The sequence below is a fragment of the Typopeltis vanoorti genome, chromosome 3 (genome assembly GCF_054136105.1).
Source record: "Typopeltis vanoorti isolate ZY-2024b chromosome 3, IOZ_Tvanoo_1.0, whole genome shotgun sequence".
Taxonomy (NCBI): domain Eukaryota; kingdom Metazoa; phylum Arthropoda; class Arachnida; order Uropygi; family Thelyphonidae; genus Typopeltis; species Typopeltis vanoorti.
Window position 1 is genome coordinate 16,480,908 of NC_143551.1, and position 13,871 is coordinate 16,494,778.

At 35.0% G+C, this 13,871-nt stretch overlaps 1 protein-coding gene across 1 annotated transcript in view; it reads right to left on the reverse strand.

Moving 5' to 3' along the window:
* LOC150107948 (transcription factor SOX-9-like) overlaps window positions 1–13,871 on the reverse strand; it is a 51,441-nt gene that overhangs the window by 16,366 nt on the left and 21,204 nt on the right. The gene's annotated exons all lie outside the window — the stretch shown is intronic.

The window sequence follows — 13,871 nt, forward strand, 5'->3', positions numbered from 1 at the left end:
TTATGTTCCCAGAGTGGTCGGTCCGGACGCTACAATACTTCAGTTTAATAAAGCGAAACTACCTAGAATTATGAGATTGTCTTTTCTATGATATATCGGTGATGGTAAGCAGCAAAGAAAAAAAAAACCCTTTATCGTTACCACCATTATCGTCACCGCGAAGTTCTTGATATTTATCCTTAGGAGGCAGAGAAGTGCTGCACGATTATGTTTAAATGAATTGTAGCTTCTTATCTACAGTTTCCTCCAATTCAATCTGTTTTTTTTTATTAATTTTAATTTACATTTATGTCCTATTTACACCATATGTGGAGTTCTGAACTCCTCTTGATGCGTTATTCATATGCCTTCTCTAGATCTAGGAAACTTAAATATAGATCTTTGTTATATTCCCATATCGACTATTTGAATCAACTTGGACCTCATGCTAACAAGCGCTATATGGCCTGATCCCATCAAGTTTTTTTTAACAATTTTGTAGTTTCTTTTCAAGTATATTTGTATAATCTTACCAGAAACTCTCCTCAATGGTGATATTCCTGCATAATTATAACACTTTCATTCCCTTTTTACTGATTGGCAAGGTGATGCTTTTCCTCTATCATTTGTAATCATTTGAAATTAACTATCTGCCTAGGTATTTTGAATTATGTAGTGTGTCCATTGTCCAATTTTTATGCTTCCATATTTAAGCATTTTACTATCACCTATCCAGTTGCCTTTCCGAATTTCATATTTATGATACTTTTTCTACCTCCAAGAGTGAAATATACTCATGACCACATTTCATCCGGATATTTTCTACCACTGTTCTGTCGTTCTTCATCTCATTTAAGGATTGATTCAAGTTTACGTCTATTTTTTTATACATTCTCCAAGGATATTTTCTAACTTACTCGCAACAAACTGTGGATACGAGTCCTTCTGTCTATTCTGGCAGACAATTCAATTACATGCTTTACTGTCCGAGTCAATCAACGTATTCTCAGAATTTTCTCAGAGATCTCTAAGTCTTTGCTTCTCGGACAATTTTTATACTTAATTGCATATTTCTTACTTGAAAGATGCTAATAATTTATTCTTACAATGATACATACTGTAACATAGTATTAATTTTGCTCCTTTGTTTTTAGGATTCATTTGCAATTCTGATTTCTAGGTAGTACACACCAAGAACCATCTTTATTTCTCTTGGTGTCATTACCCTCTCCAGTGACTCAAAAGTACCTCCATATCTTTAGCAGAATTTCTGTGGACTCATAGACACAAATGTTAAGTTTTCCAATTTGTCATTTAAAAATTTGTCTACGCTTTACTTGAAAGTGTATGTCATTCAATAAGTTTATCTTCGCTTTTAGTATTCAGTACTATAGCTGCCCCTACTTTTCCTTGATCATTATTGCCTGGAAAAATTTACAATTATTATTTAGAAGTGTCGCACGTTCCAGTCTTCTTCATTTCAGTAATACTAATCATACCGACATGATATGTTTGAAATTACAGAAATATTATGCGAATTCCTCCCCGGCTGCAACTCGTTTCTACTGATACCACTCATGCTGATTGTATATGTCTTCAGTTCTGTTGGAGTAGTTCCAGATGGATTTTTAAAATTCCTTTTCTCTGTTTTTTTTTTTTCCTTCAGAAAATAATAGATTAAACTTTTGTTTAACCACGTCGCAGCCTGTATGATATTTGAATATGTTGCACCATTATGTTTACATGTATGGTTTAAGCCAATATAAGAATATAGTTTGGTTGGGTATGTCCCAACTTGCTATTCCATCCTCATTGGTGCCATATAATGATAGATGTTTTGTAACAAGCTGTATCAAAAACGATTGAAATTGGGAAAAAACACTATAAAATCTCTAAACTCTTTTTGAAGTAATGAAACCAAAAAGCAGTAACTATAATACTTTCCAAGTTGTTTGCGTATTATAAACTTTTCTCAGACAGAATGAACAACCACTAAACGGAGAGCTAAAATTTTGCATTTTATTATTTTTTTTTTATTACATTTGTTTCGGCTTATTGATTGTTCTTATGGCTTGGATTATCGAACTTTAGTGCCAAGGCAACTAAATCCTAAGGCGACTGTACCTGTCAGTTGTGTGTAATCACTAGGCCATCTCTTTCTTGAGGGGAAGAAACATCTTATACCTCTATTGGAGACATGATAACTCGGTTTAGTTTTGCGGTATGGGATAATCACATGAATGCGTATTTGATATCGTAACATTCTACCTTGAACAGACATGCATTCTAATATTCATTTGCTGATTAGGTAAACCAGGTTGAATTTTTCACAAGTTGTTATCTGCTGATTTCTGTTATACATGGATATCGAAAAATTATCTTAGGTTAACTGAACATTACTGAATGATATATATTTTTTTAAACATCGAAAAAAACAGCAAAAGCTGTCGTTTTTGGATCAATAAAAGGATAAGTGAACGCTTAATTCATTAATTACTTATTCTACTATTAAAAAAAAAAAAAATAAAAAATAGCTGCTCGCTTGGCAAACGACTATGGATAGATGGCGCCTTAGTGTAGGGAGGAAAATATGAAACTGTCATTTTTTCCCCCCAGAATAAAACGTTGCTTTGAACTTTGAATGCGTCATTTTCATCTTTACCAACATTAAAACCATTTCACGTTTAAAAAATCTCGGTCACAATGTTTTTTTTTCCTTTTCCCAAGATAGAAATGGAGCATGACAGATGCACATGCTGACACTACTCTTTATACATGTTATATAAATGTTAAATCGTTATGTAAGCCTTATCGCCTAAATCGCTAAATGACACTAATTAGTCTAGTTTAAATACTGGTAAGTAATCTATAAGTTACATCGCCTTCGTCGAGGAAGTAAGTTTCTGATGCCATTAAACTTCTAATATGTCTTGATATCCATGTATATTCTACGTCACATCTGAGCAATTATTCAATATCTTTATATCAAATTTTTGGCCAATTTTTGCTATCAATTCTGTTGTTCTTTCCAAAAATTCGGCAGGTGCAACAATAAGACCTTTTCGTCAGGTGATAAGTTTACTGAAATGTTTACATTAAAATCTCATCCAGAATGAATCTATGGTCGTAAATTATGCTTCCACAATAGTATGCTGAGAACATTCCATTTAAGGAAGTTTCCAGGAAGGAAACTACTTTGGCTGTGACTGTTTGGAATAATGTCAGAAGCTATGAAAGCGATGAGAACAATATACAATGTCTCTTCTGTGTGTGTGTGTGTGTGTGTGTGTGTGTGTGTGTGTGTGCTCTTTCAGCCGATTTGACTTTTGTTGGAGGAAAAACCGACTTTACGGGACAGGAGCGAAAAGCCTGCTACCTTTGCATGTGACCAGCAAACTCACTTTCGCCTTGAGCAGCTCTTCTAAAGGTTCCTCGCAATCCAGATATAATCCGAACTCATCGCTTACCAGCACACGGAAAATGCCACATTGTCCTTGCAACTTGTATGCTAAAATTCGCCAGAATGAAAGTAATATTTTTTACCAAAGACGATTCAGAGTACTTCTCAGTTACGGTCCAATAGCAAAATTAACTACGCGACATCCTTCTAATTCTTGCCTCAACTAATAATTTTAAAGAAAATACACTTTTTGTCTAACGGTCGCTGAAGGATTGTTTTATTATTTCTGAATTTCTGGACAACGTATTACATCGAACATTATGTATTAAAATTATTTTTATTGGCATTACTTTTGAATTTCATTTTTTTTAGTATTTTTTCCATACACATTTTCAAATTTTGAAAAATGCTAACAACGTATGTTCAGAATGTTTTTTTTTTTTTAATATTGTTTTACATTTTTCCAAATATAAATATTATTTGGAGGCCTAAAGTAGATTCCATCGCTATTCTAGCCCATAATAGCTCACCGTTGGTACTAAAATGCGCTCTACATTTTGAACCCTTCTTGAATGAGATTAATATTTGCAAGAATTTTTAGAAATAGAAGAATTTTTAGCTTGCCTCATACGGAGATGACAGAGACCACACACACACACACACACACACACACACACACACACACACACACACACACACACACACACACACACAAAGCATTAGTTACTTTAGCGTAAACTGAAAATCCAGTGATATTTAGAACAGAAAGATAGAAAAACGATGAGATCATTGAAGATGAATTTGTTCTCGTTGTACAACTGGAATTTACAACAACTTAAATATTCGAATACGACTTAAATTATTCGTGTTTTTAATCATCCTTAAGCATAAAAAAGTTTTAGCGGAGTGTCTAGCATGATTATTTATGGATATTTGTTCACTGTGCTGTTGTAAGAGTCAATAAGGTAAAGTAAAGGTTAGCCGTCTTACCAAGAGAGGATTTGTCACTATTATTTTGACTGATTGTTAGTAAAATATGCGGAAATGTTTTGGGGATTATATAAGATATTGCTGCTTAAAATAATAAGTGTGTCTCTTATTGATTGTTGCAGGCCTTTCTTATATATTGGCTTAGACAAATCGCAAATAAATTTTATGTACTGCGGATGACACCTAACTAGTCAATTTTTGTTTATACATTTATAAAACAAAGCAGGAGAAGTATTTTTTATATGCACTAAAAGCTCTCAAAGTTTAACGAAATTTAATAGTAACTTTTTCAGATTCAACTGTTAACATTAACATTAAGAATTTAGTTATCTACTTATTATTATTATGACTTACTGCATCTACGGAGACAGAAGAGACTCGTAGTAGAAGAAAAGTCAATTTACAACATAATTCATCCATCTCCATTACACACATTAAATGTATTTTTTTTTTTTTTGCCTGTTAATTGTGTGTTCACTGGAAATTTGCTTGTTTAGAAGGAACATTATCTTGCCACTCTGTGTGAGACATGTTAACCCATCTTCATTTTTTTTAAAGGCCCTTAAAAGGTTCTTTAATTCGGAGGGATTCGAATCCAAGTTCCTTCTTTCTTTATTGTTATAAATAAGTAGTCCATTTCCCATTATCGAATAAAATGCTATGTTCTCCACTGGTCGTGAGTTATATTCAGAAGTTCAAATGTTTAGTTCGATGAAATAGCAAGCAGCAAGTGACGAACGGAATTTACTGACCAACCCTCTGTCATGCATAAAAAGTCTACATTGTGAAATTAAAGGTTCTGCTAGCGAACAATAACAAGAACACATAATTCACTTTTCGAGTGCCTTTTCATTGAGTTACTCGTAATAATGCAGGCATTCTGGATAAGAATCAAGTAAAGATTCAAAGTATTCATTTTATTGGCTTAAGGCTAATAAAACTATTTCAACCCCCCCCCCTTCTCCTCCCCCAGCAAGAACGTATACTGTAGTTGAATACCGATACAACTCACTGGAAATACGTAAGAAAAATATCACCGCCGATAAACTTTCGTTTATCTTTGGTTAGTGAAAATACATTGCTGTTAATCATTTCGAGTGATTTTGAAAATTGGATTCTAGTCTAATATGACAATATGTCTCCAGCGATTCAGGCACTAGATCACTGACAATTTATTCTGCAATGCTCCTTTTTATTTGTTGCTGAGTATTTACGAGTTATAAATTACATTTCAAATATGCATTTGAAGGATAACAAATTACATTTGAGATCTTTATTAATCGTAAGATGCTATGCGTCTTTCGTGTATTATACAAGGGTGAGATATATTATGCAAATTCCAGAATGAGGCTTTGCCCTAATTAGATTAATAGAATTACAAATATTTATCTGAAATTATTAATCGTGTTAGAAGAGGACATCCATTTCTTAATTACTGGCAGCCGTCTTATATGAACTCTGACTCGCTAAAACCTGCTTTTTATTAATTATATTTAATTAGTAAGGATAATTAGTAAATTGCAGGATAACCGAAGGCCGCACGAAAACCCGGTTTTCTTAACATATATCATTAGACGCCCCCTTTTTTTTTTGAAGGAAGAAAACAAGTGTTACCAAGGTGCAAGTCCCACCGAAGCAACTATGAGGTCAGCTTGAGAAGTATTTCCATCTCCTGTCGAGGACAGCAAGTTATTATTTTCTGCGCGCATTCAGCTAGAAGCAAATCAATAACTCGAGTCTTTCTGTCAGTTGGTCGTCTTTCCAGAGTAAAGCAATTTAAATACGAAGGTTTTTGAATCGATGTTCCGTTGTGGTTTTACGGTGTGGAATGGGTTTTTCTGATGATCGCGCTAATGTACCGCGTTACGAGTGTACACTACGTACTCTGTCGTTATGGCCATACACGATTTTGGAATCGCTTTCTGGTTAGCTGTTGAATGTCTCGCACATAGTGGTTGCCAAGGTAATCGGAACTGACTTTCCCATTTTATCTCTCTCCCCCAGTTTGGTGAAAATGCTCAGAATCTACCATCCCTTCCAGAATTTTATAAATTTCACACTTTTATTCCAAAACTGAGCACAATCACGAGACTGTGCGTGTTTTTTATTTATTTTTTTATATTTTTTACTGTCTTGCTTAATGTCTGCAATTATCAACCGCAGATATGGTAGAAACGTAAGATACTGACTTGTCCGGTGGCAGATAGCACTTTCATCTGCAGCGAATGGCTAGCTATATGATGTGCTCGTATTCATTGTTTTCACTAATCGACTCTGCGGATTATCTCAGTCAGTTGTGTTCTGATCGCATGCAATATGATCATTAAAGGAAGTTAAAAATTTATTTTCATAGAGAAATAAATGATAGTTCTATCATCACAAATTACTTTCGTTCTTCTTTGCATTTTACTTGTTTATTTTTAAAGAAAACGGTTTAAAAGCTCGATCTGTAAAAATATTTATTACAGATCGAGCTTTTAAAAATATCGATAAAATCGATATTTTTAAAACGTAATACAAAAACCATTAAATTCTTCCAGCATGTAAAAGAAATATATCATTTTACACTCCAAGTTCACTCGAAGTGCCAAATATTAGAAAGAATAGGATCGGTCACTAGCTCTTTCTGTTTCTCCTCTTCCTTCTTAAGAAGCAGCAGCTCTTTCATCAAATCTCGGTTCCATCAAAGCTGGATTTATTTCTCAGCTTCTCAACTTGTTTCCTCTCAAATTAGTTTCTCTCCTCAGGGACATTCATATGACGATATCCAGGAGTATCTTATGGCAATTTAAGTTCAGTATGCAAATTATTTCTTACAAAAATTACAAGTTTCATACTGAAGTGGCAAAAATTTTCTTTTATAATTTCGATTTCTTAGCAGTGTATATGCCCATAACATAGCTACTGTGGATTGACAGATTTTGATAAAATTGAGTATTTGGGATTTTTAGGTGGTAGATTTCAGGACCTTGTGTGAGACTATCGTCTTGCTTAATAGAGGCCTGAATTAGTTGCAAAAGTGCAACTAATTCAGTACAACTAATACCAAAGACAGTATCTAGAGCAGGATGCAGAATCAAACCCTTAGACTAAAATTACTAAAATTTCTTGAGTTTCAATTTTGCATTAAATCGAACAACTTTTTCACTGTTAAGAAACATAAGTGGAAAATATGAAAACTTCTATTAATCTTCTATTATAAACTTCTATTAAAAACTTCTATAAAGCCTGAAATATGATTTTATATACTGTAACGTATAATTTCGAACATTCTGAAGACTTGAGTACCGTATCAGATTTCTATGAAGTTCAGGGTGCTAGAAAGCGTGCAGCTACTGTAATACCAAATGATATCATCCTACAAGAATTTTCTCATTCATTTATGTGAGGAATCCATGTGGGTAGTAGTCGCTAACTAATACAGTTAATTCTTTTATACTCTGGGATATCAATAATGAGACCAGCGAGTATTCGTATTTATACTCTTAAAACCCTTAAAACTTATAACTCCTAAACCTTGTCACCAAATACTAAAAGACACATCTTGAAGAAGACCAGATATAGGCACAAAATGCAATGTTATCTAATGATTTCAATACTGTTTTTGTTAAATTGCAGGCGAATCATTTCTAACTTAAAGTACTTTCAATTCTGTGGCCGAACTTAGCTGCTCAGAATGTATACAAAATACTTATGTAATAGTTTATTCCATTATAATTCATTAAAAGTAATTCCGTAAATAAGATTGTCATGGTGTATTATTATTGTTATACTTTTATCAAGAAGAAATGTTCATGGACAATGTATGTGTTCTATAATTTCAATCGTAGATCAAACAGGTCACAATTCTTTGCTTCTAAATCATCATTGTAATGATCACTGCTACGATAAAATATGTGATAATTTATAATTATGATAGTTTGCTCTCAAAGGATTGAATCAGCTTTAAATGGCCGGATATAAAATAAGGAATATGGATATTGAAAGGATAAACCCAATCGTCATAGTTATTATTCGGATTTGATATCAGTCATGTTACCTTAGTGTAATTCCTAGTCAGTAGAACAACTGAGCTGCATATCTGATATGCTTGGTCTACATTTAGATAGGCGTGGTATATTTCTGAGCACGATCTAGATTGTAGCGATAGACTTTGATGTATAGAATTCTGTGAGTTCGAATATTAACAAACAGCATATATTTTAGAAACAGCATGCGGTATGTTCTAACAGTTGTGACGTGCCACACAGTAATACTCAGAATTCTGGATGTGTGTGTTAGTGCTAAGGAAATAAAATGGCACGCTATAGGATTGTTGTTTATTGAATGACATATTTAATTAGTACTATTTAGTTTTAGTCAATATGATGTTTTTATATTCGTCAAAGTATGTTCCTAGAGATGACCTTTATATTTGCGTCTTAAAAAAGGTCAGAAGCAAGGACAACAAATAAATAAAGCAAGACCTAGTTTTCGGCTGCGTTTATTTAATAGCATACTGCTGACATCTACGCATGCACTAGCGGTCGCCAGGTTGTAAAAATGAACAACAGCAAAATAAAAAGGTTTATGGTGTCTTTAGTGTCAGACCGTAAACATCGCCACCAAGTAATGGCCACATAAAAATCGCTTCAAAAGAAAGGCTGCTTTAACTCGAAATAGTTTTCTTCACAAACTGATGGTTTTATCATTGATGTTCGCCGCAACCAAAGGTTTAATCAGCCCATTTAATTTTTAATTTTACGGTATTCAATTTTAATTAAATTTTAGCGAGCTACTTATAGAACGGACCTTTGCTTAAATTTTGCAGTTACATATTATTCGGTCTGTAATCGTGAAGGTCACCATGAACAGTTGGGATTACTTTAAGCGAAAAGAGAAATCGTCTTATTCAAACCCTTCTTTATTCATAAATCATAAAGACAAAAACAACTCTATGCATTAAAGAAATGCATAGAGTTGTTTTTGTCTTTATGATTTTTGAGAAAGAAAAAAAAGAACGAGGCAACGGCACCAATTGCTTTGCTGTTGGATTAAATATAGAAGATAACCTATTGCAGAGTAGTATACTGAGTAGGATTAAAGAGGTTTTTTTTTTTTTTTAAACCTTCTTTATTTGTTAATGTGGGAACTAAAATAAACCGTAGTAAAGTTCAGAGTAAACAGAACTGCGTTTTTCCCTTCTGAAATCTATAATTCTTCTTTTTTTTTTTACTACTAATATACTTCTGCTTTAATTCTATTTATCTGTGAGAAATTCTGGTGGTCCTATATTCGCTGCAGTAACGGGCTGCTGGAGAAATTTTTGTGTCAATCACAACCAAGAAAAGTTGTAAACTTGTATCATATTAGTAGCATGAGCGGCTTAAGGGTAAAATAATCTGTTAACACATGCAAACCGTATAGTCAAAGCTTCCTTGTAATCAATTGTAAACAATGCATCAGCCATAAAGAGAACCTTAGAACATTAGAGAACATTAGAGACAACAGAGAACATATTAGAGAATATTAGAATATTAGAACATTAGAGAACCTTAGTATTAAACACATGTATATATATTTAATAGGTATACATATTAAAATATGTCTGCGCTACTGCAAGAATGTTTGGTCTCCTGTACAAAAAATCACGTATTCCATCAATTTCCCGTATGTTTCATAAAATATGGACCACCATTTCTTTATCCAAAGTATCTTTTAACATGAAAATTCATTCTGTTAAAATGCCTAATGCTGTTTGTCACACGAGCTAAATCTTCGCATGTAGTGATACGTTATCTAGGGTGATGTTATAATATGACATTCTGGCGATTATACTATGAAAACATCCCGCATACTATATTTTAATCATCATCATGCTTTACAGTTCACAAATACATGCATTTGTATGTATCTGTGGACTGTTTCAGATCCAGATTGATTCAGAATCATTTGCAGAACATTCTAGAAAAAACTTTAGCCATTGCACCTAGTTATCTAAGTTTATTAATTTCACAAATACCATCAATAAATAAATGATAATAAATTCATTCTTAAAGAAATCAAAAAGAGGGTTTTAAAGAGAGCATTAAAGGAATGATCGCCTATTAAGATTCTAAAAGACGAGAATGATTGTAAAAAGAATTAGTAACAGCTGTTCGAACCACACCCTCAGAATAAAATGGTTCATTTCGTTAACTTCCAGTTACAATAAGAGAAAGGCCAGTTCTTTCACCTAGACAGGAAGCTGTGTATCCAAACATAAACAACAGTTTGTTCGTGACCTTTGACCCAATACTATCTGTTGCAGATAAGCCATGGCGTGTATCACAGTCCTTCTGTCGCCTCAGCTTTCTTTGAAGCCATATTATCTCGTCTCTGCTAACAAAATTGAAAGGTGTTAGGAGCCGTATAATCCATTTCCCGACGATATCTTGTGCCTCTCCCAGTTCTACTCACCTTCCCTGTCATGTGACACCCGCATAGTTTGAGGAAAGAAAGCCTCCCGAGGATTCATCTTTCAGTGGTGAATGCAGCGCAGTCACTTGCTGATTGGACTTGAATTACCTATTTGTCTCGCAGAGCACGCGACTAGTCAAATGGTCCCTTTTTATCTAGATCCGTCTTAATATCAGAACTGCAAAAAATGCGCTTGTAAGTGAACACTTCTTAAGGGTTCACTTAAAGATTGCACTTCGGTCGTTATTTGAGATCCAGTTCAGGCAGTGCAGAGTGTCTGTCATGATGTAAAACATGATGTTGACGAAAGTGTTTTACTCTGTAGAAATGCAAAAATCGATGGGAAAAAAGAAAAAGAAGAAATCTGTCATATTCAGTTCGCGATTTCCGAAGAATAAAATGCGCCGCCAAAACCAAATTTAAATTAATTTTTTTCGAATAATTTAACTCCCATTGCTTCATCTTTGATCGTGACGTTTGTACTCGAGGCATACCGCAGAAATGTCTAACAAGCCTTCGAGATTCTTGGTCGCATAAGTCAAAGGAAATAAAATTCATTCGCTCGCCGAAATTCCAAGAAACTGTCACAACGAACGTAGTTAATAGGCCACGTATGAAAATAAAACTCTCTTAATAAATTCCCTCCCCCTCTTGATGGGGTATAATGCCCACGAGTTTTCTTTGCACCCCCCTCTCTTCTCCACATCCTTTTATCACTAACGAACGACGGATCCGCGTTAGGCTTCAATCTAGAACCGTCCGCCCGCCACACCTCAGCCACCTCTCCGTAAATCAGCGTGATTAGTAGTCCTGTCGCTAGAGGGTGCTCCCGGAGTACCTCCGTGTTTGACCCCACACAGGCAGGACCTGAGCCACATCGTAACCCGCCCTTTGTTGGCTTTGATTTACGCCTTCATCTGTAGCAGCACCCCCGTACTCCCGCTCTCCAGAGCGTATTGCGTCCGTTGTACGATTCCGTGCACTGTTTCGTTTAATAGGGCAGTCAGCAGTAGTGCAGGTTTGCTGTTATTTGATTCGGAAGGAAGGAAATGACGCTTCGACTACGGCAAACTGGTCAGACAGTGTCGCCAGACACGTCTCGGCGATATCAAAAAAAAAAAAAAAAATTCTAGTGCTTAACGACGCATTAAACCGAATTAACCTCCCGATTGTTCAAATGAAACTTTCTGCATCTACACACAATAAGGCATTTCTTATTCCTTTGCTGCGATGACGTCAGGGAGACACACCCTACCCTCAGATAGGCATCTCGCAGTGACACCGCTAACCCCCGCAAGTATGCGATTTCATCCACGAAGTGTGTGTGTGTGTGTGTGTGTGTGTGTGTGTGTGTTGTAATGCTGTAATATTAGCCTGGTTTAAAGATATGTACGTCATCCCTCGCGCCCCTCAAATTTGAGTGAGTGTTTCATATCTCTACTAATGCGTTCTTTGGTGTTTCTTAATTCTGAAAGATAGAAATTTCATCCCCTCGAAAAAAAAAAAAAAAAAGGATATTTCGTATTTATAAATGGTTATGAAGATTCCCAGTAAATATCTGCAATGAAATCAAAGCGATTCAAAGTAAATATTTTATTCCAAGTAGTACGGCAGAGATTGATCGTCTCGGCGGAAGAAAGCAGAGAGAGAGAGAGAGAGAGAGAGAGAGAGAGAGAGAGCAAACATTTCGGGGGTCACATCAGTATGACCGAACTCCTTATTTCAAAACTACCTCCTCGATTGCAAAAATAGACGCGAATCGTTGGTGAGATTATCTGGGATAAAGCAGAATGAGCGGATGGCTAAAAGTAAACATGGGACGTACGAGGAATTCCAAGATGAGGGATGAGGAAAATTGTGTAAATATAAGGTATATATAAATCACTCGCGGGACATGTGTTATACGAACACAAACAAACACAAAAATATCACTGAACAACTCCATGATTTGTTGAAATTTGTTGTATTTTCATATGCTATGCCGAGCTTAGCCAGAGAAGCATTTTCCGAAAATGGTATTTGATGGGAAGGAATATGAGGGGGGGGGGGGGCTTTTGGTTTGGTTTTTCCGAAACGGTCTGTAATGTGTACGTTATTCTTGAGCTAAGGACCCCACACGATGAGCATCGATGCAGTCCACATGGATCTAATACTCTGCCATAAATCAGTGCACCTTATGCATAATTCATAGTTCTTTAAATTTTACACAGCGGGTGTTCTGAAGGGCTTCTTATTCACCATCTCGAAATAAAACCGAGCAAGATAACTGTGTAGGATTATACTGAGGTTCCACATAGTTTTTTTAATTGCATTGCCAAATTCTGAAGAATTGTTGCAGTCCGTTTATGAAATACAGAAAAAAAAGTGAAATTTCTTGAGGCTTTCGCTTTTATTGAAATTTTTTAGAAGCCAAATGCACTTACATGAAAGTGCATTTGCAATCTTTCAATCCGATGATTGAGCGCATCATTGATCTAGAACATTTTCAGCTATTTCAAGTCTTGTAAACATAATCTTATCCACTAGAATGAAGTCGTTTGATTTCAGATTTGGATAAAAATCTCTTGAATTTAGATTCTTTGGAAATCCATGAATGATACACCTAAATAGAACCTTCTATGGTTCATCACTTCACTCGAAACGGTTGTTTATCCAAAGCTCAGTGTCGACTCACTTGTTAATCTTATCTTCAGTGGCAATAAATGGTAAAAGTTATTTGTAAGCCATTAAATGGTTTATATAACTCTTAACCACTTGCCCACACGCGGCACTAATGTGTCATGTTTTGCAATCTCGAATGGGTGGGATTATTGTCGCCATTTGTATATGGTATTTCAAAACACTTTACTAACATTTGAAGGAATATATTACTACAGATATTCACAGGGTTAATGATATTTTTAAGGAATACTAATGCGATCCTTAGGACGCATTTTTTTAACATTTTATCACTCCAAAAACAGGTAACTGAATACCAGTTTGGTGAACCACCTGTAATGCGAATTTACGTTCACTATTTCCCACGAATTTCATTTAACTTTTTATATGCAACCATTCTTTTTCT